The sequence below is a fragment of the Triturus cristatus genome, chromosome 3_1 (assembly GCF_964204655.1).
Source record: "Triturus cristatus chromosome 3_1, aTriCri1.1, whole genome shotgun sequence".
Taxonomy (NCBI): domain Eukaryota; kingdom Metazoa; phylum Chordata; class Amphibia; order Caudata; family Salamandridae; genus Triturus; species Triturus cristatus.
Window position 1 is genome coordinate 196,339,144 of NC_140583.1, and position 26,006 is coordinate 196,365,149.

The 26,006-nt window shown below is 43.3% G+C and overlaps 1 long non-coding RNA gene across 1 annotated transcript in view; it reads right to left on the bottom strand.

Annotated features, from left to right (window-relative positions):
- Positions 1 to 276: 276 nt before the first annotated feature.
- The window catches only part of LOC146859909 (uncharacterized), a 170,038-nt gene continuing 144,308 nt past the window's right edge, over positions 277 to 26,006 (bottom strand). The window contains exon 4 of the long non-coding RNA XR_014978738.1: positions 277 to 3,543. This is a non-coding gene — a long non-coding RNA (uncharacterized LOC146859909). The remainder of the gene's footprint in view (positions 3,544 to 26,006) is intronic.

Genomic DNA, 26,006 nt, shown 5'->3' on the forward strand with positions numbered 1-26,006 from the left:
ACAGCTACCTAGGTGTGGGGCTCAGGAAGCACAGGTAAGGAGGTGGTATTGGGCATAGGCAAGGCGCAAGAGAAGAGTACACTAGCCGTAGGGAGACTTACACTATTTAGGGACGGTGCAATAAGGAGGAGAGAACCATCAACTACTCCTAATCAGCAGCCAATGCCGCCACAAGATACAAAGCATATACCCTTAGCACATGTCAATTTTTATACACAATCACATTCCATCAATAAAGTTGTAAGCAAGAAAGCACATCAACAATCCACAGCTGACAGTAGGTATTTCTTGGTATTTATTCACTCTTTAATGCATATTGTCGTTCTTTGTTATCTGGTCCAGAGTTACACCGTACAAAGCCCGAAGCCAACACGTGTTTCGTACATGCGACTTTTTCAAGGCTGAATAATAAACTGTCCAAAAGCTGCTTACTATGGTGTCCGATTCAAAAAAGCATCCAGTGCGTGATGGCAGCGTAGCACTATGACATCCAATGGCTAGAAACCGAGTACGGATCAATAACATGTATTCATATCCGAAAGCTGTCCAAATTGAAGCTAACGTCTGCCACACATCGGCCGGTATTCTCGAGTACGAGCCGTTAGCTTCAATTTGGACAGTTTTCAGATATAAATACATGTTATTGATCCGTACTCGGTTAAATTAGTGGAGCTGCCTTAGTCTTTGTAGTAGATTTACTGCCAGCACAATGGATAATCCACTTTTTTATAGCAGTCATTTAGGATTTGAAAGAATTAAGGGGCATATTATCAAGCATGGCATTAAAATTATAACCACTTTAGCGGCAGAAAACTGCCGATAAAGCGGCGATAATGGGCTTGATAATATGCTGCAGATAATTCCAATAGAAACCCATGTTGACACCAGAACATGGGCTTCTATGGGAATTCTCAAGGGCATATTATCAAGCTCATTATCGCATCAGTTTTCTGCCGCCAAAGCGGCGATAATTTTAACGCTGTTTCTTGATAATATGCCCCTTAGACATCTGCAGTAAATATCATACTCTGCCAATCCTACTTTATCCCTGCCTCAATTTCACACTGGGGTACCAGTGAGAGGGACAAACCTTTCAGCGGTTCAGGGACATTTGTGAAATATTTCACAGAAACAAAATCCAGTTTTGGCTGGTTTGTTTTTGGGAAACAACTGAAAAATGCTGATAGAGCTATTACGACTCAGAGTCACTCTCAGTATTATATTTTGGTGGAAAGCACATTAAATGAAATTATTCTCACTACATCTATCACACAATATATGACCCTCAAAGATTTAAAATGTATAACTAGAACCAGAGCATGACCAAATAGAATCCACTGAGCAGTGCTGAGAAAAATCTTATCTTGATTGATGCTCTTGGAGTTATCTCACTTGATACCTCAAGCAGTATTTTAACAAAAATTAACAGGCCAGACTGCATCTTAAATGAGAATCAGAGGATGATGTATCATGTTTTGCCTGTGGAATAGCCTGCTTTTTCTATAGAATTTGGATAGTTTCTACAGAGCGACTCATTATGTCTTTCAAAGTTGCCTCCGACCGACATCTCTGCCGTTGCGGAACCAACCATCCTTGGCAATCCCGAAATGTCCGCACATGAGGGGAGATTTTCAAAAAAGTCACGCAACTCAGCACAGCCCCCCGCGAGGCTGCACCATATTGCGCGACAGAGAAGGAGCAGGAGAGCGCCATATCTTCAGAGATATGGCTCTCTCCTCCCCTTTCCCTTGCGCCGGCGCTGATTTCAGCTGCCGTGCGCCATGCACACACCTTAGTGCCGCAGCGCTAGGGTGTGTGCATGAGTGTAGCATAGGTTTTGTAGAGGAAGGGTACAGTTCCTGTACAAAATACTATGCAAGGCATGATGCAAAGCTTTTCCCAACTTGCATACGTGCTGCACAGTGAAGCATGCATTGGAAGTCGGAAAAGCATGGCGCAATGAAAGCATTTCTCCTGCTAGCGCTTCCTTTGAAGGTGCGTTAACTTTTGCCACAAAACCATGTTTACAAATATGGTTTTGCATCAAAAGGCATGGGTGGTTACATGGGAATGCCCATGTACTGCCCATGTAATGCTCTCTTGGCGCAAAGTAATGCAAAGCAGTGCTAGGTGATGCTTTGTGCTACTTAAAGAGGGCTTTCCATTGCAAATCAAGTTTTGCGCTGGAAAGAAAATAGCAAAAAAGAAGTGTGCGCTGGTTAGCGTCACTTTTGTGATGCTAAACCAATGCAAAAGTTTTGAAAATGTGCCCCCTTGATGTGGTCGCAAATGCCCATTTCTCTATGGGAGCTTGTGGTGCGGTCGGAAATCGGACACAGAACAAGCGCCCATACAGAAATGGAAGATTCAGTAAATCCATGTACCGTGGGGCAGAAACCTCAGGGTGCCTACCCCACGGTGCAGGGATTTACAGGGCCTACAACCGGAGGGCTAGGGGAGCAAGGGGCCCTGCTATGGGCCCCCAAAGTCACTCTCCTACAGGTTTCCATGTTAGAAAGGCCGACATGGAAAGACTGTCGGAGACCAACATCATAATCATGACGGCAAAAACGCTGTCCCTAAGGGATTATGTGGAGGTTTCCAACTGGCTAACAGGCTCCTTGAGCCTGTCGGAAGGAAGTCGGATTGAGCCGCCGGTTTACACACTGAGAGCCGACATTGCAATTCAGGGGTCGGATTGTAAACCTACCATGTCAGTCGGTAACCTTCCGACGAGCGGTCCCAGGCTGACCGACCAAAATCGTTGTAGGTCCCAAAGTGGCCATTCTTTCTGACTGGCTACATGCATGGAACTAGATTGGAATTAATGCTATCAAAGGTTCGATTGACATTGATTGATACTAGTTGAAAGAGGTTTTCACTGATTTTCCCTGTCACAATGATACAATTTTGCAACTTAAAGGTTATATTTCTTTACTATTTTCAGTATGGACCAATAATGCTTTACCACTTAACTAGATTGCAGTTGTAAACTTTAATTTCCTCATCCTCTAAATTTTAAAAGGGAATGAAGATATGAGCTGGACCTGTGTTACCTAAACATGTACCAGAGATATTCTAAGGAAGCTATTTCTCTGAGTGTGTATAGAAGTAATTGCATATTTGTCATGAAATAACATGGCTAATGAGTGTCATTCCCTAGCAACTCCTTCACTTCTACTCTGGCTATTGCATTTTAGTGAGTCAGCAGTCACATTTTTGTAGAGCTTGGATTTCCTTTTGCTTTAGAAGTACATTTAAACATTAAATTTGCAAAGCTTGCCCCATTGAAAATGCTACTATGCTTAAAAACATATCCTCCTTTTGAGAGCTTTAGAATTTTAACACTTAACCCCTTAGCTGTTGAGCCTTTTTCCATTCCCCTGCTCAGTCTATTTTTTGACGTGACATGCAAATCATGCTTAATCCTTCAGAACATTTTTTTTCCACAAAAGTCAGCCAGACCAAATGTGCATCCTTTTTCCCAAATCAGATGTTGGGCTTCTCAAGGTACCCAAGGTTTATGGATTCTTCTGGAGGGATCTGTGAATACAATGAAAACCGAGCATTATCATTCAAAAATGGAAAAAAGTGCTGTGCAAGAAAGCGTATTCTATTCTAACAATTGAATCAAACTAGTAAAAACATCCTTCCATTGTGTTGGTGTTTTCAAATGGGTAGTCCATTTTTGGTATCAACCTACTTGCAGTTTGTGGTGTAAGCTGGTTTGAAACTCCTGAGTGAGCCTAGAAAGTTACACAATTCTGAAAACTATACCAAATTCAGAATTCAGCAATGGCCATCATACAAATTTCTTAAAATTTAGAAAACAACTAAAAACCTGACTTTTTCACTCCCACTGCTAATTAGGCCTTCTGTTGCCCTTCTCCCTAGGACTCTGTTTGGACACTAGCACCAAGACGGCAATTGGCATTTGTGTGGTCTGCAAATTATTAACATTGTTGTGTAGTTCCTACAAGTCTATATAGGATCTGTGCGGTTAGACAACATAAACTAAGGAATTGGTGTTCAGACTGATTCCAGACACCCCCAAAGGATATATTCGCCTGTAGACCAGCTAGCTCACAGTTTCAAAGTCCCAATCATCAGAGAAAGTACTGGAGTGTCTGCGTGCAGGGACTTTAGCGTCTCGGGTTAGCATGGAAATTTCTCCTCTGGTTTGCCCAGCAAAGATGTGGTCGTTATATACCCGAAAGGTACCCTCAGGGGTTCTACCTAGATGTGCCATGGTACTGTGGGCAGGTCGGCCAAGGATGACAATAGCTGTGACTTTTGTACAGAGATATAATGCAAAAGATGGTAATCCTGCTGTGATACTAAGAATCCTAATTGAGGCTAGTTTTTGGAGAAAACCACACAACATTTATTCAGCACCTAACTAGGTAAAAGGTCAGTGCAGCACTGGGTAGAAGGTAGGACAAATGTAGGTAAAAGGTTGTGTAGCTACCTAGGCCTACATTGGGGTGCATAAGAACATAACATAACATTGAATGCTCATGATTTACCCAAAGAAAGCAATTATTGGTTTAAAAATGTATTAAAGGATACATGCCCATTAACCATGAATCAAACTGGGGTACATAAGGCATCTTTCAGAGCCATACGACTCACAGTTTGGCGATGGCCAAGGAAGTAGCGAACAATCTCAAGCATTAAGATTTGTATCAAACAATGGGCTAGTTTTGGCCATATCCATAGAATGTGTACTATGTTGCATTCAGGCAAGGTGCGCTTCCGACAGAGGAGGAATGTTGGTATTTTTACTGGACAAAAAACTCTGGTGGATACCAATGCCATCTATGTAGTATTTTAAAATATCTCAATTAAATTATGGCCACTCTGTGTCCTTTATCATAGTTAACCAGTATATCATCCAAATTTTCTTTGGGGATCTCTAGTTTATGTTGCAAAAAACTGTGTAACTTGTCGGCCAGTGTTCGACATAATTTACGATCAAAGAGAAGTCTGTACAAGCCAGAGACCCAGAAAGAATGTTCCTTAATTGTTAAGGTGCTGTGAGATTGGTGAGTACTCGGTCTGAACATTAGTATAGCTCAACTTGGTCCCCAAACAGAGCTGTAATTTGTAGTATGTCCAGAATTGTGTGGACGAGAGGTTATATTTTGTGTGGAGGTCTGCAAATATTTTGTAACTGTTGTCTGACAGTATGTCACCAATCAACTTAATGTCTTTATCTTTCCATACAGGCCAAGATATGAAGGAATGAGCTACGGATTGCCTTTTCTCCATTATCCTAAAATGGTGCATTAGCATGGAGTATAGCAAGGGTAAAGATTGGATTAGATAGGTTTCTGATGAATAAAAAATAAGTATAGTATTGATGCTTACGTAGCATGTCCAAGAGAATTGCCAGAAAGACCATAGACAATATGGGAGGGCCACTAAGTCCTGTTTCACTTGAAACTCATGGCAAAAGGCTATTGGTGAGTGCCAATCCTCTTTTGAGTGCTGCCTAATGATAGTTATTAAGGTTTAAAAATTGTCTGTTTTGTCCTTGTGTAATTTAATGTGGTCAGAGTGATAAGAATAGTTACCCTGGGCGTAAAATACGATCCGCTCGTGGTGTTTGCAGATTTTTGGCAACTCCGTGTTCCACGTAGAACACAGAGTTTTTGGTAAATCCGCGTTCTACGTGGAACAAGGAGTTGCCAGAAATCTCTGCAACAAAGCAGAGGTTTTTTTGTGTTTGCGCTCTCAAAATGCGTCTTTGCACGTGTGGGAGCAACTTACTGGGATGCCTGCGATTGCCCACGATATTTCCCATCTATTCGTGAGCGCCACGAGAATTAGTAGCTGGCCGCATGTTCCTGCGAGAGTGTGCGATCATGAACGCAACATTTGGGTGCGCAATTCGACTTCCGGCGGAAGTTTTGCAAAGCTCGCAATCCCGAACGCACAGAATTTGCAATCTGTAGAAGAATCTCTCTCGAGCAGCATCAAAACCTTCTCGAAATGGTGGTTTGGATTAAAAACACTCCTCAGATTGACATTTGGCTTTACTTTTTTGTGCAAAGAGTCCTTTATCTTTTTTTTTTTTAGAGTAAGGAAGTGCCCCAGAGTCTCCAACTTTCTGTTCCTGTCCAGCTGGCTCCTCCCAGTGCTTTGTCCATCTCCTGTTCACTTTTCATTTGGATTTGGAGCTAGAAGGTTCACTCTTTGTGGCTGCTGCATCATATATCATTGTATTTGAGGACTTTTGAATCAGAGATTTCACAGGTAAGTTGGAAAATTGGTGTTGTTTGTGTGATTGGGGCATTGCACCTACATTTTTTTTTATACTTTTCCTCTTTTTGTAAAATGTATTGGGGTGGGTGGCCTGTAGTTCAGTAGGAGCCTAGTTGTTTCATTGTAAGTAATTGTTCATCTTTTATAAAGGAAACATGTTGCACAGTTCACTGCATTTTCTCCAACTTTTGAAATTAATAAATTTGCAATATGTAGTTAGTTCACTAGGCCAGTAGTCTGCCAATACCATAGGCCTTTCAGCCAGTAGACCCAGAGCTACTCATGGGTGCATGAAACAACTGTTTCTGTTGTGTCTGTTGAATTTAAATATCATTTAGGGCATGGATGGCATTGGATTGAAATTCAAAATGTTTCTGGGGGGTATTTAACTTTTTTCGTGTGTGTTAAATAAAAATGCCTTTGTTGGATGTGTGTGGTGTGGTTGTTGTGTAACTTCCAAACCTTTTTTTGCCCTGGGGATTTTTGTTTTTGCATTGTTGCATTAAAGCTGTGTTGTTTAGCATGCCTTCTTTGTCTGGCCATATGCCCTGCTTAAGTTCATTGTTTTCTAGGCCTCCTGCTTGTTGTGAGTGCCCATGCGACTGGTGGCCATTTTGTGATGGTAGTTGGTGTGCTGCTTTTGCCATAGGCCTGCATTGTCTGTCATCCCTTTCTTGTTGTTGTGGTTGTGGTGGTGGCCTGGCCATGTGGCTGGTGGCCATTTTGTGAAGGCAGTCAGTGTGTTTTTGCCATAGGCATGCTTTGTCTGTCTGCCATTTCTTGTTGTTGTAGTGGCCTGGCCATGTGGCTGGCGACCATTTTGTTAAGGCAGCCAGTGTGTTTCTGCATTAGGCCTGCAACTTGCAAGCCTTCTTTGTGGTGTCGATGCCTTGTTATTGATTTGCAAGCAATTATTTTCTTCTTTTACCCAGCAAAAACTGCAGCATAGTTCACTACATTTTCTAATACATTTGCAATATTATTAATTTGAATTTGTTCACTATGTGGCCTAGTCTGCCAATGGGTTTTCCAACCAATAGGCCCACAGCTATTCATTAGGGTACATGAAGTAACTGTTTGTGTGGTGTCTGTCAAATTTAAACATTATTTAAGTCATGGATGGCATTAGATTGAATTGCAAAATGTGTTTTTGGGGGTATTTTACTTAGTTTCATGTGTGTTAAATAAATGCCTTTGTTGGATGTGTGTGATGTGGGTATTGTTTAACTTGCCCTGTGTAACCTTTTTTAGCCCTGTGGATTTTCGTTCTTTCATTGTTGCATTAAGGCTGTATTGTTAAGCATGTCTCCGTTGTCTGGCCATATGGCCTGCTTGAGTTAATTGTTTTCCAAGCCTCCTGCTTGTTGTGAGTGACCGTGTGGCTGGTGGCCATTTTGTGGTGGTAGCTAGTGTGCTGCTTTTGTCAGCCCATAGGACTGCATGTCTTTTCTTTGTTCCGCTTGGCTTACTGCTTTCAACCCCTTTGCCAGCTGCAGCTCCCTGAATGCTGCATCCCACATGATACACAATGCCAAACAGGTTCCATCCATTACATTTGTATTTTTGTTTTTGTTCTTCTTCTTTCGTACCCTTCCTGAGTGTACACAGTACACCATGAAAGCCCTTGTTGTCAAAGTCTCACAAATGGCTACACTGTTATGTTTGTTTACTAAGTGAGTTAATAAAATTTGCCACGTTTCACTGATGTTCTTCTTGCTTCTTTACTTTTAGGTGCACAAAAGAGAAGGTGTCATCACCCATTGTACTGCCAGGCAGAAGTCCTGCTGCGCATGACGTCACGTGAAGTGTGACCACAGACATCTCTTCAACTTGTGCCACTGCGTGCTGCTGACATCTGAAGAAGATGGCCCCAAAGAAAGGTACCAGGTCGTCCAGTACCAAGAAAATTGCCTGTGAGAAGAAGGAACTGCCACTTACCAAGAATGGTGTGCCGCCCAAAAGCTTTTTTGGGAAACAAAAAATTGCACCTGCAGGAGTAGTATCCGGAGAGCAAGCTGGGAGCAGCACCCCTGCATGAGTAGACCCACCCCACCAACCTAGGCCCAAGCCCATGTCTGTCACAGAGGCAGCCAATCACGACAACGCCAACAAGCAGTGATGTTGAAATTGACTTATCTTTATCGCAATGTAGTACCCAATCAATGCAGTAAACTCAGATAAGTGGACAACAACAGCCGCAACCACAACCCACAATAGTAGTTGGTTCTCCTGAAGTAGGAGCAGTTCAGGAAATCGAGCTTCCTGCAGATGAAGAAGAGAAACTACTCTTTGAAAAGATCCATTGTCTTCCAGATCCCCAGCAATGCAAAGGAGGGTTAGTCCATCGTATTCTTCTGCAAGCCCCCCTTCTGATGATCAAGACGCCACATGGATCCCACCACCTCAGTCTGAGAGTCAGACACACCACGAGACAAGGCTAGGGAAAAGGAAGAATCCAGAAAGGTATGGAGGTAGATGTAGAAGAGGAGTATGATGACAAGCCAGTCATCATGGACATTAGTCCCGCCCCAGTGGAGACCGACATTACCCCATCTCAAACTGCTGTGAGGGATGTGGCACGAATATCACCAACACAGATAACATCAAAACCACCTCCAGCTTCCATATTTGCATTTTCAAAGGCCCAACACAGAACCTACATCTAGCACAACCACCGCAGTAGAAGTAGGTACTGCAGAGAATCAAACTCCACACCCACCTACCAGTTCATTCGGCATTGGAAGTGGCACCAGCAGCTCCAGAAAGTTCATCTCCACAGTGTGGGACTTCTTTTCGGTTAGCAGGAAGGAGGTGAACATTGCGATATGCTCCATTTGTGGACAAGGTGTTAGTCGGGGTAAGCTTGGTACAAACTATGGTACCGGAGGCCAAATAACCCATCTGAAAAAGCACCACATGATCCAGTGGGAGGCGCAACTTAGCAGCCAAAAAACTGCACCCATTGTTGTTGGTGTGGATGAAGGAGTAGAAGATCTGATCATGGTGGAAGGAGAACAAGAGGGAGACATTTTCTCTGATACACAAAGTAGCCCTGTCCCCAGCAGTCCAGTGGTACCGGCCAGATCCACATCAGCAACATTGCAGTGGCACAAGAGTAAGAGTCAGGCTGAGACACAAAGGGGTCCCAGGCAAGAGAGTACCACAATGAAAGGTGTGTTGAGCCTAACAACATCAGGCATCAAGAAGATGTCACCTGCATCAGTGGCACCAGAAAAGAAATATCCAGGCTACCATTGTCAGAATGTTTAGGTCGGAGGGGCAGTACGAACGCAACCACCCAATGGCACGCTTGTACAAAGCGAAGCTGGCTAAAATGTTAGCGCTGGACCTTCTCCCTTTTTCTTTTGTGGAAGGGGTGGGTTTTCTTGAATTTGTGACAGCCATCTGCCCAAAATAAAAGGTTCCCAGCCGGTCCTATCTTGCTAGAGTTGCTGTTCCAGCACTACATCAAGACGTGCTGGAAATGCTTGGACAAGCTTTGCAGCAGAGTGCTGTTCACACTATACACCTGACAACAGACATGTGGACCAGTTGCCAAGCCACTGATTACATGTGCATCACTTCACACTGCATCTCTTTTGTAAGGGGTTCAAGAAAAGATATCTGCAGGTGCTGACACTGCTGAGATTTTTAATGCCACCCAGAAACATGCAACTATAGCCATGTTTGCCATGGAGAAACCTCATACTGATGCAAACATTTTGGAAGAGTTTAACAGCAAGGTCGTGGAATGGCTGCACCCAAGAGGGCTTAACATTGGTTTTGTTGCCACGGACAATGGCAGTAATATAGTTAGGCCCATGTACGATGGGGCCTATTTCAGGGTCCTGTGTTTGGAGCAGTGCAATAACATTATTGTTCAAGACCTTCTGAAAAATAAGACCGAGTCAGCAACTTACTGACCACCTGCAGAAGAATCTGCACACATTTCAGCCATTCTTTTAAAGCCCAGAAGAAGGTGTGGATAATTCAATGTGAGCATAGAGTGCCAGTTAAAGCACTCATCCAGGAGGTGCCAACACATTAGAACTGAACTTATTACATGCTTGAACGTCTGTTTGAGCAGTACAGACCATTCAATGTACATGTCATGCGAAGAGGGGATGCTACTGTGAAAGGCATGACAGTTGAGATGGACCAATTGGGCCTAGTTAAACGCCTGACAGAGATGCTACTTCCTTTCGAGCTCTTCACACGTGAAGTCAGCTAGGAGGACTGTACAATGGGCCAAGCTATCCCATTGTGGCACAGCTGACGAGGGAATCTGCAATGTATGCAGGTTTGGAGGAAAAAAAGAAGCATATGAGTTCGTGAAGAGCTTAACCCTTCACTTATCTAAAAGTACAAGGGTGTAAAGAGACATTGTGTCATCCAACCATTACATTTCTGCCACAATTCTGGATCCATGGTACAAAGCAGTACTGAACACTAACACATTGATTCCTTTTTCAGAAGTGGATGTTGCCAAGTACAAAACTTGGATAGATGCGGAAGCCAGTTGCTTAGAAAAAGAACAGCTGGGAATTATAGGCCTGCTACTCCAGCCCACAAAAAGTACTGCAGGGCAGCCGGCGTCAAGTTCAACTTCAGAGCCTGAGGGCAGTGCGGTTGGCTCGCAGCAGTCAAAACCACCAACAACACCAAGAACAACATCAACAACAGCAAGAACAGGATCATCAGGTTCAGTAAAATCAGCACATGAATGGTATGCACGGCAAGGGCTTGTTAGGTCCAGTGCTGAGGCAAAGGCAAAAGAGGCAGCACAAAGTGGAGCACCCCTGAGCATTTAGCGGATGGTCCAGGCCTATCTGGGTGACCCAACAGAGGTTTACATTGATCAAAACCCATTGGTTTATTGGTTTGGGAAAAGGGGTAGGTGCTCAGCAGGCTGGCGATAAACTATCTGGCTGCCCTGTCACAAGTGTCTTTTCTGAGCATGTTTTCAGTGCTGCTGGTGCCGTTGTAACTGTGAAAAAGACCAGTCTCTCGCCCCAAAACATGGAGAGGTTATCCATGATCAAAATGAATCAGCACTTTATACCACCGGATTACACCATACCTGAAGTAGCACAGCAGGAAGATGATGACAGTGATTTAGGTCATGGAAGTAGTGTGTTAGATGACCTACTTCTGGGTGAACCACCAGAGTTTGCGGACGAGCTCCACTTCCTTGACAACTAGGATTTCAACTTGTTACTTTTTATTTATTTCTTATTTACTTTTATTATTTGTGTCCCTGTCTTTCTGGTTTGAATCACAACAAATCCATCACCACCATCTTACGCTTTTATTACAGGATTGGAGTTGCAACTGTGTGCAGTCATTAAAGAAGCAAGTCCACTCCTCTGAGTCCTGCTCCAATTGACTCCTCCAGTCCTGACTCACCCTAAATCAATTTCCCTCAAGCCAGACATTGGATGGAGAATAGTACAAGAAATGTGTGCCTCCAAAGAACATGACTCATTGACTATAGCTATCCTCGTTTCCAAACCGAGAGGGACAGACCTTTAAGAACAGGTAATTAAACGATGATGGTATGCATTAGACGCTGACTCTGTGATTGGTGTTTGTGTTGTTGTTGTGCATGAAGTGTACTAGTATTTAATCTATTCTACACACAAAAAAGTGACTCAAGTAAAGGTTTCCCTTCTTGTTTAAAAACAAAATTGTACTTCTACTGCAGGCCAATCCATTGCATTTTTGAATATGGAATCTGGACTCACTCGGTACACTACAGAGTTGGACACCGTGATGACCATACTATGTACGTCGTTGTCAGTACATAGGATTGGAGATGATTGATGGAATAACCCGGGGCATTTCATGAAACGGCCTAAAAGGTAAACAAATCAACAACAACCACAGCAGACCTACATTCCTGTGTAGTGGTGGAGGCGAATGTAGTGGTATGACTGACAGTGGTGCATTGATTTAGTTACTTAATTTGGAAAATGCTATGTTGCTGTATATATGTGCTCTGTCTGGCTCACAATCTGAGCTAAGTTGAGGTTGGGTGGGCGCCTAGGGCCTGCTCTGTCCTGCTGTTGTTGTAGGTTAATGCTGGAAACAGAGCAGACATGATTTAGCCATGTGGCCTCCGTAATTTATGCATTTTAACTTTACTTTTCTCCTTGATTTTTCAATATCCCTTTTATTTATTCATCTACACTTACAGGCCGGCTTTTACCCTGTGCTATACTGGGAAAATCAAATCACACTTACCTTACCAAATTCCTCATCCACCAGGCAGGCAGTGGCACCCAAGATTGACGGATGGAGTGTGCATGGAAGGAAGGACCAAGAGGAATGCCGAGATGCAACTCCGCAATATGACCATAACATAGTCTCATTCATCATCTTTTAATTAATTTGATCTATTTTTTCTCTCCTAACATTACCACTATGTTTGCTCTTTGCTTAATTTCACCCCTATAGCTATTTTTTTAATTTTCTTAGTTAGCTTTAATAGGAAGCCCGGTACAACAGAACATAAAATGTATGTAATTTGGGTCTCTCTGAGGGCAGACAGGCAAGGCAATTGCATAATAATAATAATTAGTAATATACTGCTGCCCTGTACTACTAGTATAGTACTACTTATCATTAACCAACAAGTCATCATCATGCATGCATTTCCTTTTTCTCCCTTAACAGATTGATGATGGTCGTCTGTCAAGATTGTGTGTTGTTCATGTGTAGTGTTTGTCTTTGTCAAATCTTTCCCTCAAATACCCCTTCCCAACCATTCATCAAACCCTAACCCTCTTCCCCTGGGATGTGTGATTTATATTGAGGTGTGACTAAATTAAATTTATGCCAATATCTGATCACACACTTGCTCGGCAGATGTGGTAAAAGCAACACTAACTCAAGGCAGGATGAGGATCTTCTTCTGCTCTAAGTATATATTACCTACTGGCAGTCGCCAGTATGTAGTTATAGTTAGGACCTATTTTCCATAGGAAATCCGCAACATTCTATTTGAAATAACGTTGGCGCCAATTGACGAATCTTCGCAAAATTTTCCAAACTTTTGGCCAGCTCCGGTCCGCTCCCATCCTGAAAACTTCACGGTGAGTTGTCAAGCGGGGGCTGAGAAAAAAGGGGGGTCCAAAAACATGTTTTCCCCATGCATTTTCCCTTAGGACCTGTTGACGCAGCTACAGCCCGAACTGCTGAATGGAATTACACCAAATTTGGCAAAGAGGTAGTCCTCAGTTCAGACTTGTACCTTTATCTTAAATGGTGTAAATCCGTTCAGTAGTTCCTGAGAAAATCAAAATCACATATATATCTGGGCGGAGCCTAACCTCACATCTCATCGTGAGATCTGATTAGCTGTCAGCACTTCATCCAAGAAGTGTTGGCAGCCATCTTGGGACCAATATACATGATAGCACCTCATTAAAAAGCATTGTAGTTAATAGAAGGTTTTAAGACTTTAGTTACATTATAAATCATTTGTTGATGGTACCATACTCATTTTAGGAATTGTGGTGTGTTCTAAGGTGATTTTACCATGTGAAAAAGCCTTTTTCTGTGATATCATGAATCATGTTTGAGAGAAAACCATTTTCTCATGCTTTTCCCACAGAGGTTTGGAAAGTGATCTATAAGCTAAACTGAGAGCATATTTTCTGTAAATTCACAGTATCTTTCTCAGTCATGTGAGAATGAAGTCTGACATTCTCAGTAAAACATGTACATCCAACAAGAGCAGAGACTGTCAGTTGATTCCTTTGTGTTCTACTGCAGCTTCCCAGAGTGTTCTAAAGAACAACTAGAGATCTAACAGTCCTACTTATGACAAACGTATTGCACACCTGAAGACACCTTGAATGGAATAAAGTGGTAACTCTTAAAATATTTAATTTAAAAAGGAACACAATGAGGGGGTTCATTTTGCCATAGAAAGTATGATTAGTGCTGCAGAAAGAAAAATTAGGGAACATTTTGACTTCGCAAATCATCTTCCATTTCATAAAAAAAATTCTGACATGCAGACTGAAACATGCAATTTGAATACCAGCAGCAGACTTCCCTGGTGAGCAGTAGCTTTACTACAGTGATCTAATGAGCAACTCGAGTGCTAACATTCTGATTTTATGGCAAATGTGTGACACATCTGAATGCCTTCTTGATGGAACCAAAATAAAAAACTGAAAGTATTTCCTACTAAGGAGACTGCAGTAAATGAGGAAATTAGGAAACTTCATAACAAATAAATCTCCCAAGATGGCCACCAGAGACAAAAGAGCCCAAATGCAGCCCAAATATCACCCAGATGTAGCCCAAGTATAGCCCAATGACAGAATGTCCCAGAGTGTTCTTAAGAACAACTAGAGCGCTTACTGTCTTACTTATGACAAAACTATGGCACACCTGAAGCCATCTTGATTGGAATAAACTGTTAACACTTAAAACATTTAATTTAAAAAGGAACACAATGAGGGGGTTCATTTTGCCATAGAAATTATTATTAGTGCTGAAGAAAGAAAAATGAGGGCACATTTTGAGTGACTTCTCAAATACTCTTCTATTTAATTAAAAAATGATGATATGCAGACTGAAACATGCACTTTTAATACCAGCAGCAGACTTACGTGGTGAGCAGTAGCTTTACTACAGTGATCTAATGACCAACTAGAGTGCAAACATTTAGAATTTATGGCAAATGTGTGACATATCTGAATACCTTCTTGATGGAATCAAAGTAAAACACTGAAAGCATTTTCTACTGAGCAGACTGCAGTAAATGAGGAAATTAGGAAACTTCATAACAAATAAATCTCCCAAGATGGCCACCGGAGACAAAAGAGCCCAAATGCAGCACAAAAATCACCCAGATGTAGCCCAGATGTAGCCCAATGACAGAAGTGTGCAAAACACTTATTTTTTGTGTATTTGCAGTTTTATATAGAGCAGACTTGTCAGGTATTAGAGTGCTTTCCATGAGCATTGGTTACATCACACAAGATCAAATTCATTTTGGTTGTAGACATGGGGAGATTAAGTGATTTGACCTGAATCACAGAATGTTGAGCTGAAGCAGAAACTCCAACCTGGTTCCCCAGTTGCAAAGTCTGCAGCTCTGGAAGTAACACCACATCCTCTCCCCTAGGTGCAACATTTACTCAAGTGGTCAACTGGATAAAAAAAATAAAGATGACAAATATTTTAAAAGTTCTTTGTCGCTATTTGAAAACTCAGAAAATATGTCCTCATTTTAGTTTTTTAGAGCACTAACCATGATTTTGATGCAAATAAGACCCTCTCATATATGTAATTTCTAAAGGAAATGCTCTAGGAATTACAGTTTTGATTACATCAAGATGACGTCAGGCGTTCCACACTTTTGTAATAAATATAGAATGTTAGCAATCTAGTTGTTCATTGGGATACTATTGAGAGGCAGAGGCCAGGGGCACGTACTCTGAAAATTGAAGGCAGATAGGAGAGTGCAGAGGCAACAATTTGACCACACTGGGCAGGAAGGAAGGGCAGTGGCAGCACTACAGACTATGGAGGGCATTGGAAAGGGGGGCAGGGGCAACACACCAACAATACAGGACTGGCAAGAGAGGCTGTGGCAATATAATAGACCATTGTGGGCAGAAGGAAGAGGCAGTGGTAGTACAACCATACATGCCAACAGACCCGTTTCAGCCTGAAAACGTCCAATGTTTTTAAGCTCAAATGGGCTTTATGTGATCTGTCTCCTGTCTACAATCTCCTCTTTTTCAATGTAAGTCAAAGGGGAAAATCAATACCCCAGTTTTTTTTCAAAATCTCCCTCTTACCAAGTTCAAAATGTTCGCAAGTATGGTACATTGGATCATGGTAGGCAGGAGGAATTGGGGTAGGGACATGGACTCGGATAACAGAGGACAGGAGGGACATGGAGAGGTGCACCAAACTGACCCTACAGGGCAGGCATCAGGGTTTGCAGCATTACAATACACCACACAGGGCATGCGGGACGGTGGTGCAGCACAACAATCCATAGAAAGCAATAGGGAGGGGACAGGACCATGCACATGGACAACAAAGAACAGAGGGGAACGAGGCAATGGTAGTTAGCTGACCATAATGGACAGACAGGAGAGAAAGCTGCAGCATAACAGACCATAAAGGGCAGGAGGGACAGATCAGGGGCATTACAATGGAACAGACAAGCCAAGAGGGAGGGAATGGGGGTCTTCACTTTGAAACAGAGGGCTGGGGGCAAGGGGGCAGGGCAGGAGCAGCAAGATGACCATGGAGGTCAGGCAGGATGGGCACTAGAAACAAGACACACCATGGAGAGTAACACTGAGACTATGATGGCATACACACAGACCATGGAGCGAAGGTGGGAGGGGGTCAGGGGCAGCTAGGTGACCACACAGGGAAGGTGGGAGGGGCCATGGCAGCACAGAAGGTCATGCATGGCAAGCGGGAGGGTGAGTGGCAGCACAATGGCTATGATGGGCAAGAAGGAGGGTGCAGGGGCATGCACAAAGGACCATGGAGGATAGAAGAGAGGGTCAGGACCTGGGCACAGACAAGAGAGTTCAGGGGAAGGGGCCTCACAACAGACCGCGCGGGGCAGGCAGGAGGAGCAGTTGCAGCACAACAGACCAGGGAGGGCAGAAGGGTGCGGCAGTAAAATGGACCATGGAGGACAGGAGGAAGGGGATAGGGGCATGGCATGTGGACAGGCAGGGTGGAGGTGGCAGGGACAGGTTGCAGTCATCTGACAATGCTAGGCAGGTGGGAGGGGAGTGGCAGCTCAACAAAACACAGTGGCAGGTCCATGGAACATGGTGGGCAAAAGGATGGAGCAGGGGCATGCACAAAGACATCGGAGGGCAGGGGGAAGGAGAATAGGGGCAGCAAGCTAAGCATAGAGGCTAAGCAGGAGGTCAATGATGGGCCATAGAATTAGGCAATGGAGGGCAGGAGGAGTGGACTGGTACATCATGCTGAATGGAGGGCAGTGGCAGCACATCAGACCATGCATGGCAGGAGGGAGGAGGCTAGTCCATGGATTCAGACAACAGAGGATAGGGAGGAGGTGGATGGGGCAGCAAGCTAACTGTTCAGAGAAGGTGGGTATTAGGAACTTTATTGTTTTTAAAATGTGTGTCTTTGCGAACTACTTAAAATATGAACACATATGCAGCATAATCTCACTTTTATTCAGGAAGAAGAGGACGTTTGTGACTGTGACTCTGGGCTCACTTGGCAGAAACACCCCCTGACCCTCCACCCCCATCGCAAAATGTAATGCCCGTGAAAAGGGTAGGTGGACGCAGTGTTATATAGAACATAGTCCTGAGAGCACGATTGAAAATGAAAACTAGATATGGTATATGGTATAAACTATGCACCAAAAAGTGTGATATAAGATGAACAGGGGCACGAAATATAATATGCAATACATTTTGCACAATGACAGATTAATTGGAGTGCGCGAGATAACACAGGCACTAGCGCGTGCTATGCGTTATGCGCCTTGGAGTGTAATATGCACAGGGGTTGTGGGTTTATAGGGGAATATGGTGGGAAGTAGTTTAATTATAGTAAATTAAATATTTATTTTAAGTATAAATGTATTGATAATTAATTGATTGATAATTAATTATTACTTGGTAATTAATTATTATCAATTGGTAATTAATTTTTATTAATTGATTAATTGATAATTATGTTAATTGTATTTTTATTATTAGGAGCGGGTTGTGGGTTTATAGGGGAATTGGGTGGGAAGTAATTTAATTCTAATAAAGTAAATATTAATTTTTATTTATGTTGATTGATAATTAATTGATAATTAATTATTAACTGGTAATTAATTATTATTAATTGCTAAATAATTTGTATTAATTGCTAATTAATTTTTTATTAATTGCCAATTAATTTTTATTAATTGATTAATTGATAATGTTATTTGCATTTTTTATTATTGGGAGTGGGTTGTGGGTTTATAGGGGAATTGGGTAGGAAGTAATTTAAATGGAATAAAATAAATATTAATTTGTATTTATATGTATTGATAATTGATAATTAATTATTAATTGGTAATTAGTTTTTATTAATTGGTAATTCCTTTTTATTAATTGGTAATTATTTTTAATTGATTTTTTATTGGTGTTGATAATTAATTTAATCTTATTTTAATACTAAATCATTACTTTCCCTACTGTTGCACTCTCAGGATAGGCAATAGTAATTTTCACCCTCCCGCTATCCAACGCTTTCCCTACTGTTGCACTCTCTGGAGTGGGAATAGTAATTTTTACCCTCCCGCTATCCAACGCTTTCCCTACTATTGCACTCACTGGAGTGTCAATAGTAATTTTTACCCTCCTGCTATCCGACGCTTTCCCTACTGTTACACTCTCTGGAGTGGGAATATTAATTTTTACCCTCCCGCTATCCAACGCTTTCCCTACTGTTGCACTCACTGGAGTGGGAATAGTAATTTTTACCCTCCCTCTATCCAACGCTTTCCCTACTTTTGCACTCACTGGAGTGGGAATAGTAATTTTTACCCCTACGCTATCCAACGTTTTCCCTACTGTTGCACTCACTGGAGTAGGAATAGTAATTTTTACCCCTATGCTATCCAACTCTTTCTGTACTTTTGTACTCACTGGAGTGGGAATAGTAATTTTACCCTTCCGCTATCCAACGCTTTCCCTACTGTTGCACTCACTGGAGTGGGAATAGTAATTTTTACCCCTACGCTATCCAACGCTTTCTCTACTGTTGCACTCACTGGAGTGGGAATATTAATTTTTACCTTCCCGCTTTCCAACGCTTTCCCTACTGTTGCACTCTCTGTAGTGGGAATAATAATTTTTACCCTTCCCCTATCCAACACTTTCCCTACTGTTGCACTCTTTGGAGTGGAAATGGTAATTTTTACCCTCCTGCTATCCAACGCTTTCCCTACTGTTGCACTCACTGGAGTGGGAATAGTAATTTTTACCCCTACGCTATCCAACACTTTCTCTACTGTTGCACTCACTGGAGTGAGAATAGTAATTTTTACCTTTCCGCTATCCAACGTTTTCCCTACTGTTGCACTCACTGGAGTGGGAATAGTAATTTTTACCCCTAGGCTATCCAACACTTTCCCTACTGTTGCACTCACTGGAGTGGAAATAGTAATTTTTACCTTTCCGCTATCCAACGTGTTCCCTACTGTTGCACTCACTGGAGTGGGAATAGTAATTTTTACGCTCTCACTATCCAACAAAACTTTTTACATTACATTTATTCTTTTTACATTTTAAGCTTTTTCATATTATTTTAAGTATGTTTTAATTAATTGTTTTTAATATTTAATTACTTTTATATTATTTGGAATACATTTAAAAAATTCAATATTTTAGCTAACTATATTTCAACATTTTATATTTTGGAATCGATATTTTAGTACTTACCTGTTTGTAGATAGAGATTCTATATTCTGTACTTCTATATTTTTGAGTCGATATTTTGGGCATTCTATATTATGTCCCACAATATTTAGTCACTGAACCCTACAAAGGGGTTTTAGTTGCAGAATGCATAGACTAGGATGAGAGACTGACAGTAGTAGGACAAGTGAGGGTAATGCATCTATCTGTCAGTTTGTTACACTATTGGCAGATTTCAAAAACTGTCTGTTGCCCTGCAGCAAAAGGAGGAAATAAACAAGGTGACATAAAGGAGTAACCCATCTAGAAACGATTGGCATCATATGTGTTGGAAAACTATCAATAATGTATTACCGTAACAAATATAAACTAGAAGAAAAACCCACCCCTCTCCCTAACCCCAACCAATGTCCAGTAAATTAATTAAATGTCCATCCACATTGAAGTTAAAGAAACAAAAGTAAACCCCAAATTTCGTTTCCCCAACTCCCACATACCATCCACCAAAACAAAGATTAAAAAAGGGGCAAGGGTCAAAGCCTAAGGTGACGTCTAGTGGCAGGTGTACTGGTGGCGACTAGTTTGCTCTAGGACCTCCTCCAGCTTGGCCTCCATGCACGCCATCCTGATGAGCATGCGGCACCGAAAGTTCCTGCAGAAACAACAGAGGCGAGGGGCAACAGTAGATGTTGATGGGCGGCTGCCAGAGCACAGCGTCGTACCACCGGAGGCACGTGGGGGCCTTGCTGGGGCCCAGGGCATAGGAGGAAGCTTCAGCTGCCGCATCCTCCGCCTCCTCCACCAGGACAACCAGCCAGCGATATTCATCCTGGATGGCCTCCAGCTTCCTTTGCCATGCCCTGGCTGCTAATTCCTGCCTGGTGGATTAGGAAGGAGTAGCTATATCAAGAAAGAAAAAAAAGACAATTGTAACCAATACTTTTAGCAAAACAGTAACACAAAATTACACACATAAAAATTATAGTGGCACAGTAGCAATAGCAGTTGTGGTACTATTATACTCCTCACTTCCTCTGCCCCTAAGATTTGGATGTGATGATTAGACTTTCAGGCACTATGGAGTAGAGTAGAAGTATTCTTCTTCTCTCTCTTGTTTAGCACAATTAATCTTGTAGGCATGTCAGCTCAGTCAGCTTGTGCCCTAGACAGACATACTCATGTAGCAGACTCATGTTACTTTACTACTGTCTGCATGTGAGGCAGCTGTACTACACAATTATATATTTTTCCATTACAGCCATACTCTGTTAAATCAATGGTAAATGCTCAGACAATTTCACCTTCACCCAAACTACTGCAATAAGGCACATGATGATGGTTAATGATGACATGCTTATGTCACTCACGTGATGATGATGATGATGATAACATACTGAGTGATTTGTAAGTACTAGTTACTGTAGGAGAGTAGGATCTGCTTCACATGGGTACCCCCACTTTTTGCTGGTGTTTCACTGTTTTTCGACCTTAGTCTGGCTGTGGCCCTGCTAATCAGGACCCCTGCCTAGCTGCTTCCTCTCCAAAATGGTTTGCATGTACATTAGGTACATATCTAATTGGATTCTGGAGTGCGTTATAAGCCCTTAGTATATGGTATACTATGTACCTAGGGCATAGGTACCTCAGAGGCCTATCAGAGGCTGAAATCTGTATTATGCCACCCCTGGGAAGCAATCCAAAATGGCACCACAGGTCTGCTACTCCAGCCTGGGCAAGGGTGTGCTTGCACCTCTTACAGTGGTATAGGCTACCTATATCACTACCATTGCACTCACATATAACACCTATAAGTCACTTCTATTGCAGGCCTTAACAATCCTGAAGGCAGAGTGCTTGGTTTTTATGTGAGAGGGTGCCCCAGCATTGAGCAGAGCCCCTCTGCAGCGTTCGGAGTATCTCCTCTGATGCTGTTTGTGGTGCAGCCTGACCACATACTCTTAAGTGCATTATAACCTCGCGGTAAATGCTAACTTTGGGATGGCTGTCGTGTTTGGTGTCAAACGCTTTGGAATACTAACCCCCCGCCAGTTTTGGTGGCGGGGGTAGCATTCCACCCTTCTAGAGGGAAAGACATGTTCACACTGGTCTAACCCGGTAGGACTTTCTAAAGCCCTGGCATCACAAAATGGATGCCTCTGCCACAGACACGGGTCTGGCCTCCTGCTGCTGACCGAAACTCCGGCAGGGGAGGCCTGGACAATAGGTTTCCTGTCCCAGGGAGGTGTAACCACCTCCCCAGACAGGCAGATGTGTATTGGGGCTGGGCGGGAGCACTCTCTGATGCTTTGAAGTCCTGCACTGGGGGCACACTTGGTGTCCCCGTGCATAGTCCAGTTCAAACCGGTTGCAGGTGCTACCTGCCCCTGCTCTGGCACAAAACTGGACCAAGGAAATGGGTGTAACCACCCCTCTTTCCAAACCCTCCCATAGGTGGGTCCCTAGAGTATGTCCAACCCCCAAACTTTGTATAAGCATGGGAACCCAGTCCTTGCGACTTTAGATTACCCTGGACGAAACTCTGCAACATATATCCTGGACCTTCGACTTGCTATTTCGACTAGAAGATGGAAGAAATCTCCCTTGGGGTCAAGGAATGACTCCCCTGCTTGGCAGGCACCAAAGAAGCAACTGACCGGTCTGCATCGCTGAAGCTCCCGCCAGATGCTGAAGTCTTTGCATCACCAGAGGTGGATTTCCAGATTTCCCCTAGGCTACCCTGAGTCCACAGCAACGCTGAGGCCCGTGGCTATCGTGGGTGATGTGGAACCTTGACCCCTAGATACCGTGAACTTTTGCAGCAACACTATCTTCCTGGTCTTCCTCGAAGTTGTGATTTGGGCTCCGAGTAGCCCCATCCTTGAGCACCTCCTGCACCAAAGATCACTGGCCTCCACTCCACGAGTGACCCGTGGGCCAGTTTCAAGTGCGATCGCTTGAGGCTCCTTCGTGATCACTAGCCCATTGGCTAGTAGGTCCCCACGAAGGCAACTCCTCTTCTAATTGGGCTGTCCTGGTTGCTCCAGATGTGCCCCAACTTACCTTTGCTGGGTGAGTCCCTCAGACCTTGCTGGTCTGCACTGCAGTCCTTTCTCTGATTGCCAGTAACTTGCCGTTGCCAAGGCTTGTTGGGTCCAATCTGGTCGCCGACACCCTAGCACTCGACAAACTTTGTGGGATAGCTCGAATCCAGCTCTGGGTTGTCATCGGCTCCTCCTGGACCTGTGGAAATATGGATTTTCCTGGTCAGTTATGTCCCCTATCTTGGACCCCAACGGTTCTATGTGCATGTCGCAAGTACATGTATGTTCCCTCCAGTTCCAGTTTTGATGACGCAAACACATGTGCGTCCACCGTCAACATGTCCTCTGTCAGATCCGCCATGAATGGGCTGGATATTCCATTCCTAAATATGAAAGGCCACCGGCTTTATATGGTTCACTTATGCCATTTCACAGTCCAGGCAAGTAGGCCCTGATTCTGTCATCGAACTCCTCTTGCCTTCTGCCTCTGAAAGCTCCAGTTCAAGCCTGCATCTGTGACCATGAACTTTGTCTCATTCTCTGCGCGGCTCACGAAGCCTGACATCAGCCTATTCTCTGCCAAGAACTGTATTTCACCTTCGAATTATCTGCTTCCCCCTCAGCCGATGCATTCCTGCCTAGCAGCTTAAGTAAACATTCTTCCAGTTACCAAGCAAGAGGACCCATCTTCTCTGTCCTCATGCAAGTAAATCATAGCCCTGTTATCATGGAATATTCCTACCCCCTCGCATCTCATGTAGACACTTAGACGCTTGTACATGCACGCACAGTCAGTATAGAATAGATTCTGTCCGAAAGTCCTTCTTTTATGGATAACATAGTTCTTTAAACATAGGATGTTAGATATGATTTGGGATTAGGTTGACTTGACCCCCCAGACTTCTTGTCTCCACACGTAGAGCTAAATGTCAAGTCCCCGTCACCCCCTAGTTACACGTCAATTACACGTCAGACTGCTGCGCGCGCATCAATGCCAAGTATTATCTTATAGATCCACCTATGTATTTCATCATAACCAATCATGTTCCTTTTTACTCATTATTACACCCATTTTCGGTTACGCAAACCAAACGTCAATGTCCTTATCAATTGTTACGCCTACTGTATTCACTTCATTATGATGTATGTATTATAAAAGTTACTGCTTGTCAATAAAGTATGTACTTCACTTCCTGAACTCCCGTGGTGATGGAACTTGAAGCATCCGATTATAATCGCTTATTGGAATAAAGCCCATTCTGAAACTCTAATATCACGGATTCTGCCTCTCATTTTACTGAGCTACTTTATAATGTTTCTGTATCAAATTCAGTCCTGGTAAAGGAGAAATATTTACCACATGATGGCGCCCGAATAGGGACACTTTCTCATCTCACGCGCCGGCGGTGCGTTGCAGGCCCGGTCTCCTGCCACGGCTGGACGGACAATAACGCGTACCAGCAGGATTTCCTGTATCTCCCTCCGGTCAAGCGGGGGCGACTGAGACTGCGATCAACACCCAGACGAGGCGGTGAGAAGTGCGAAGTATCCCGACCAGAGCCTAGCTGAGAGAGCAAGATCCGAGGTATACAGAGACCCACCAGTCCGAAGTCAAGCCCAGTGTCCGACGAGCCGAGTCCAGTCTAGTCCGAGTCAAGTTCAAGTTACTGAGGCCTTCCGTTTCCGAAGCTACCCGGTGAGTACCATTGCTGGGGAGGCATTTCTGACGTGCACATAGGTTGTGCCGGTCAAGACGGGTTTGGGTACACAAATCCGGTCTGCACTGTTTTAGCAGTGTATCTGTACTGTTTAGCAGTATATCAAGTATTCCGAAGTATTCCGAAGTGTCTAGTTATTGTCTAGTTATTGCCGAGAATTAAGCTTGGTGATTAGTTATGCAGACGATCATCATTGTTGTTTCAGTTAAAGGTTTAATGTTTAATGTTTAAAGTGTTTAAGTATATCGTGGTATGAATGACTGTTCATTATCGTGTTTATTGTATTAAGTCTGTTCAAATTCAAGTACCAGGTCAAAATCAAGTATAAGGCTAGTTCTCAATATGCCGCTCTTTTCGAAATTAAGACAGATCACTACCAGAAAAGGGGTTCTCGAAGAAGCCGTCCCTATTCCTCCTAGGGACACCCCAGGGCACTTTATGTATCACAAACATGGCTTAGACGCTATATTATTTCTTGATTTATGGGTAGACTATACCAAGGGATTACCAGAAAGTCAGAGGTGGCCCACAGCAGGGACCTGGGATGCAGAGTGCATCATGAAAGTCGAGGAAGAGTTATGGAAAAGGAAAGTCAGACAGTCACAGAAAGACGCCGTTGAATTATGGCGTAAAGAATCACATAGACGAACAGAAAAAGCACGTAGACAGGAAGAGAAGAGTAAAGAGAATTCCAATAAAGTTCGAGAGAATCTATTAATTGAGGAAGGAATCCGAGTGAAATCAGAACAAGTAGACAGACAAAGAAATGCCCTTATGAACGGTATGTATCCCCTTCTGGCCGAAGGATTACCTAAGGCTACTCCAGAAACCCCAAAAGACTTGCCAACCCCATTGTTCCCCATAAAGGTCCATCCTAAGGGGCATCCTAGAACCGCAGAAGATGTTTTCCTTTCCGCATATTTAGATGACGCAGCTCCCGAGTATGCTAATTCCGCCCCACATAGACCGCCTACCAGGGAGGTTCAACGCCAAGATCCAGTACCCGTATCCCTACAGCAACAAATCGAGTCACAAGTTCCGGCAAGCACATCTGTTTCTGTATCCGCTCCTACAGCTACTTCTATGGCTGTGTCCACACCTGTAGTTGCTGTGTCACGTTCAACGAATCCTTTTACACCCGACGCCCCAGATGGGGCCGCGGGAGGAGCTACCAATGCCTTTTCTACGCCACCCAGAATAAATAAGCTTACTTTTCAAGAGTCAGCGCATTCACGTACACCCAAACTCCTTAGTGCCCGTGCGCTTAAGGAACTTCTTATAGATTGTAGATATGACCCGGTGCCTGGAAAAGAGGACGAAATGACCCTAGCATCATTGCGTATCAGACGAGCCGCAGTGTATTTAGCGAAGCTACCAGGAATGACTGCGCATCTAGATAATATATATCATTTTGTCCAAACAGGGCGAGATCCAGAATGTATTTACAGAGCTATGGAATACCAGAAAGTAGAGATACAGGGGGAACTGTTACGTTTCCTCATAAACTGTGTGATCAGAAATCAAGACCGACCGGGGGTAGACCCGGAAGC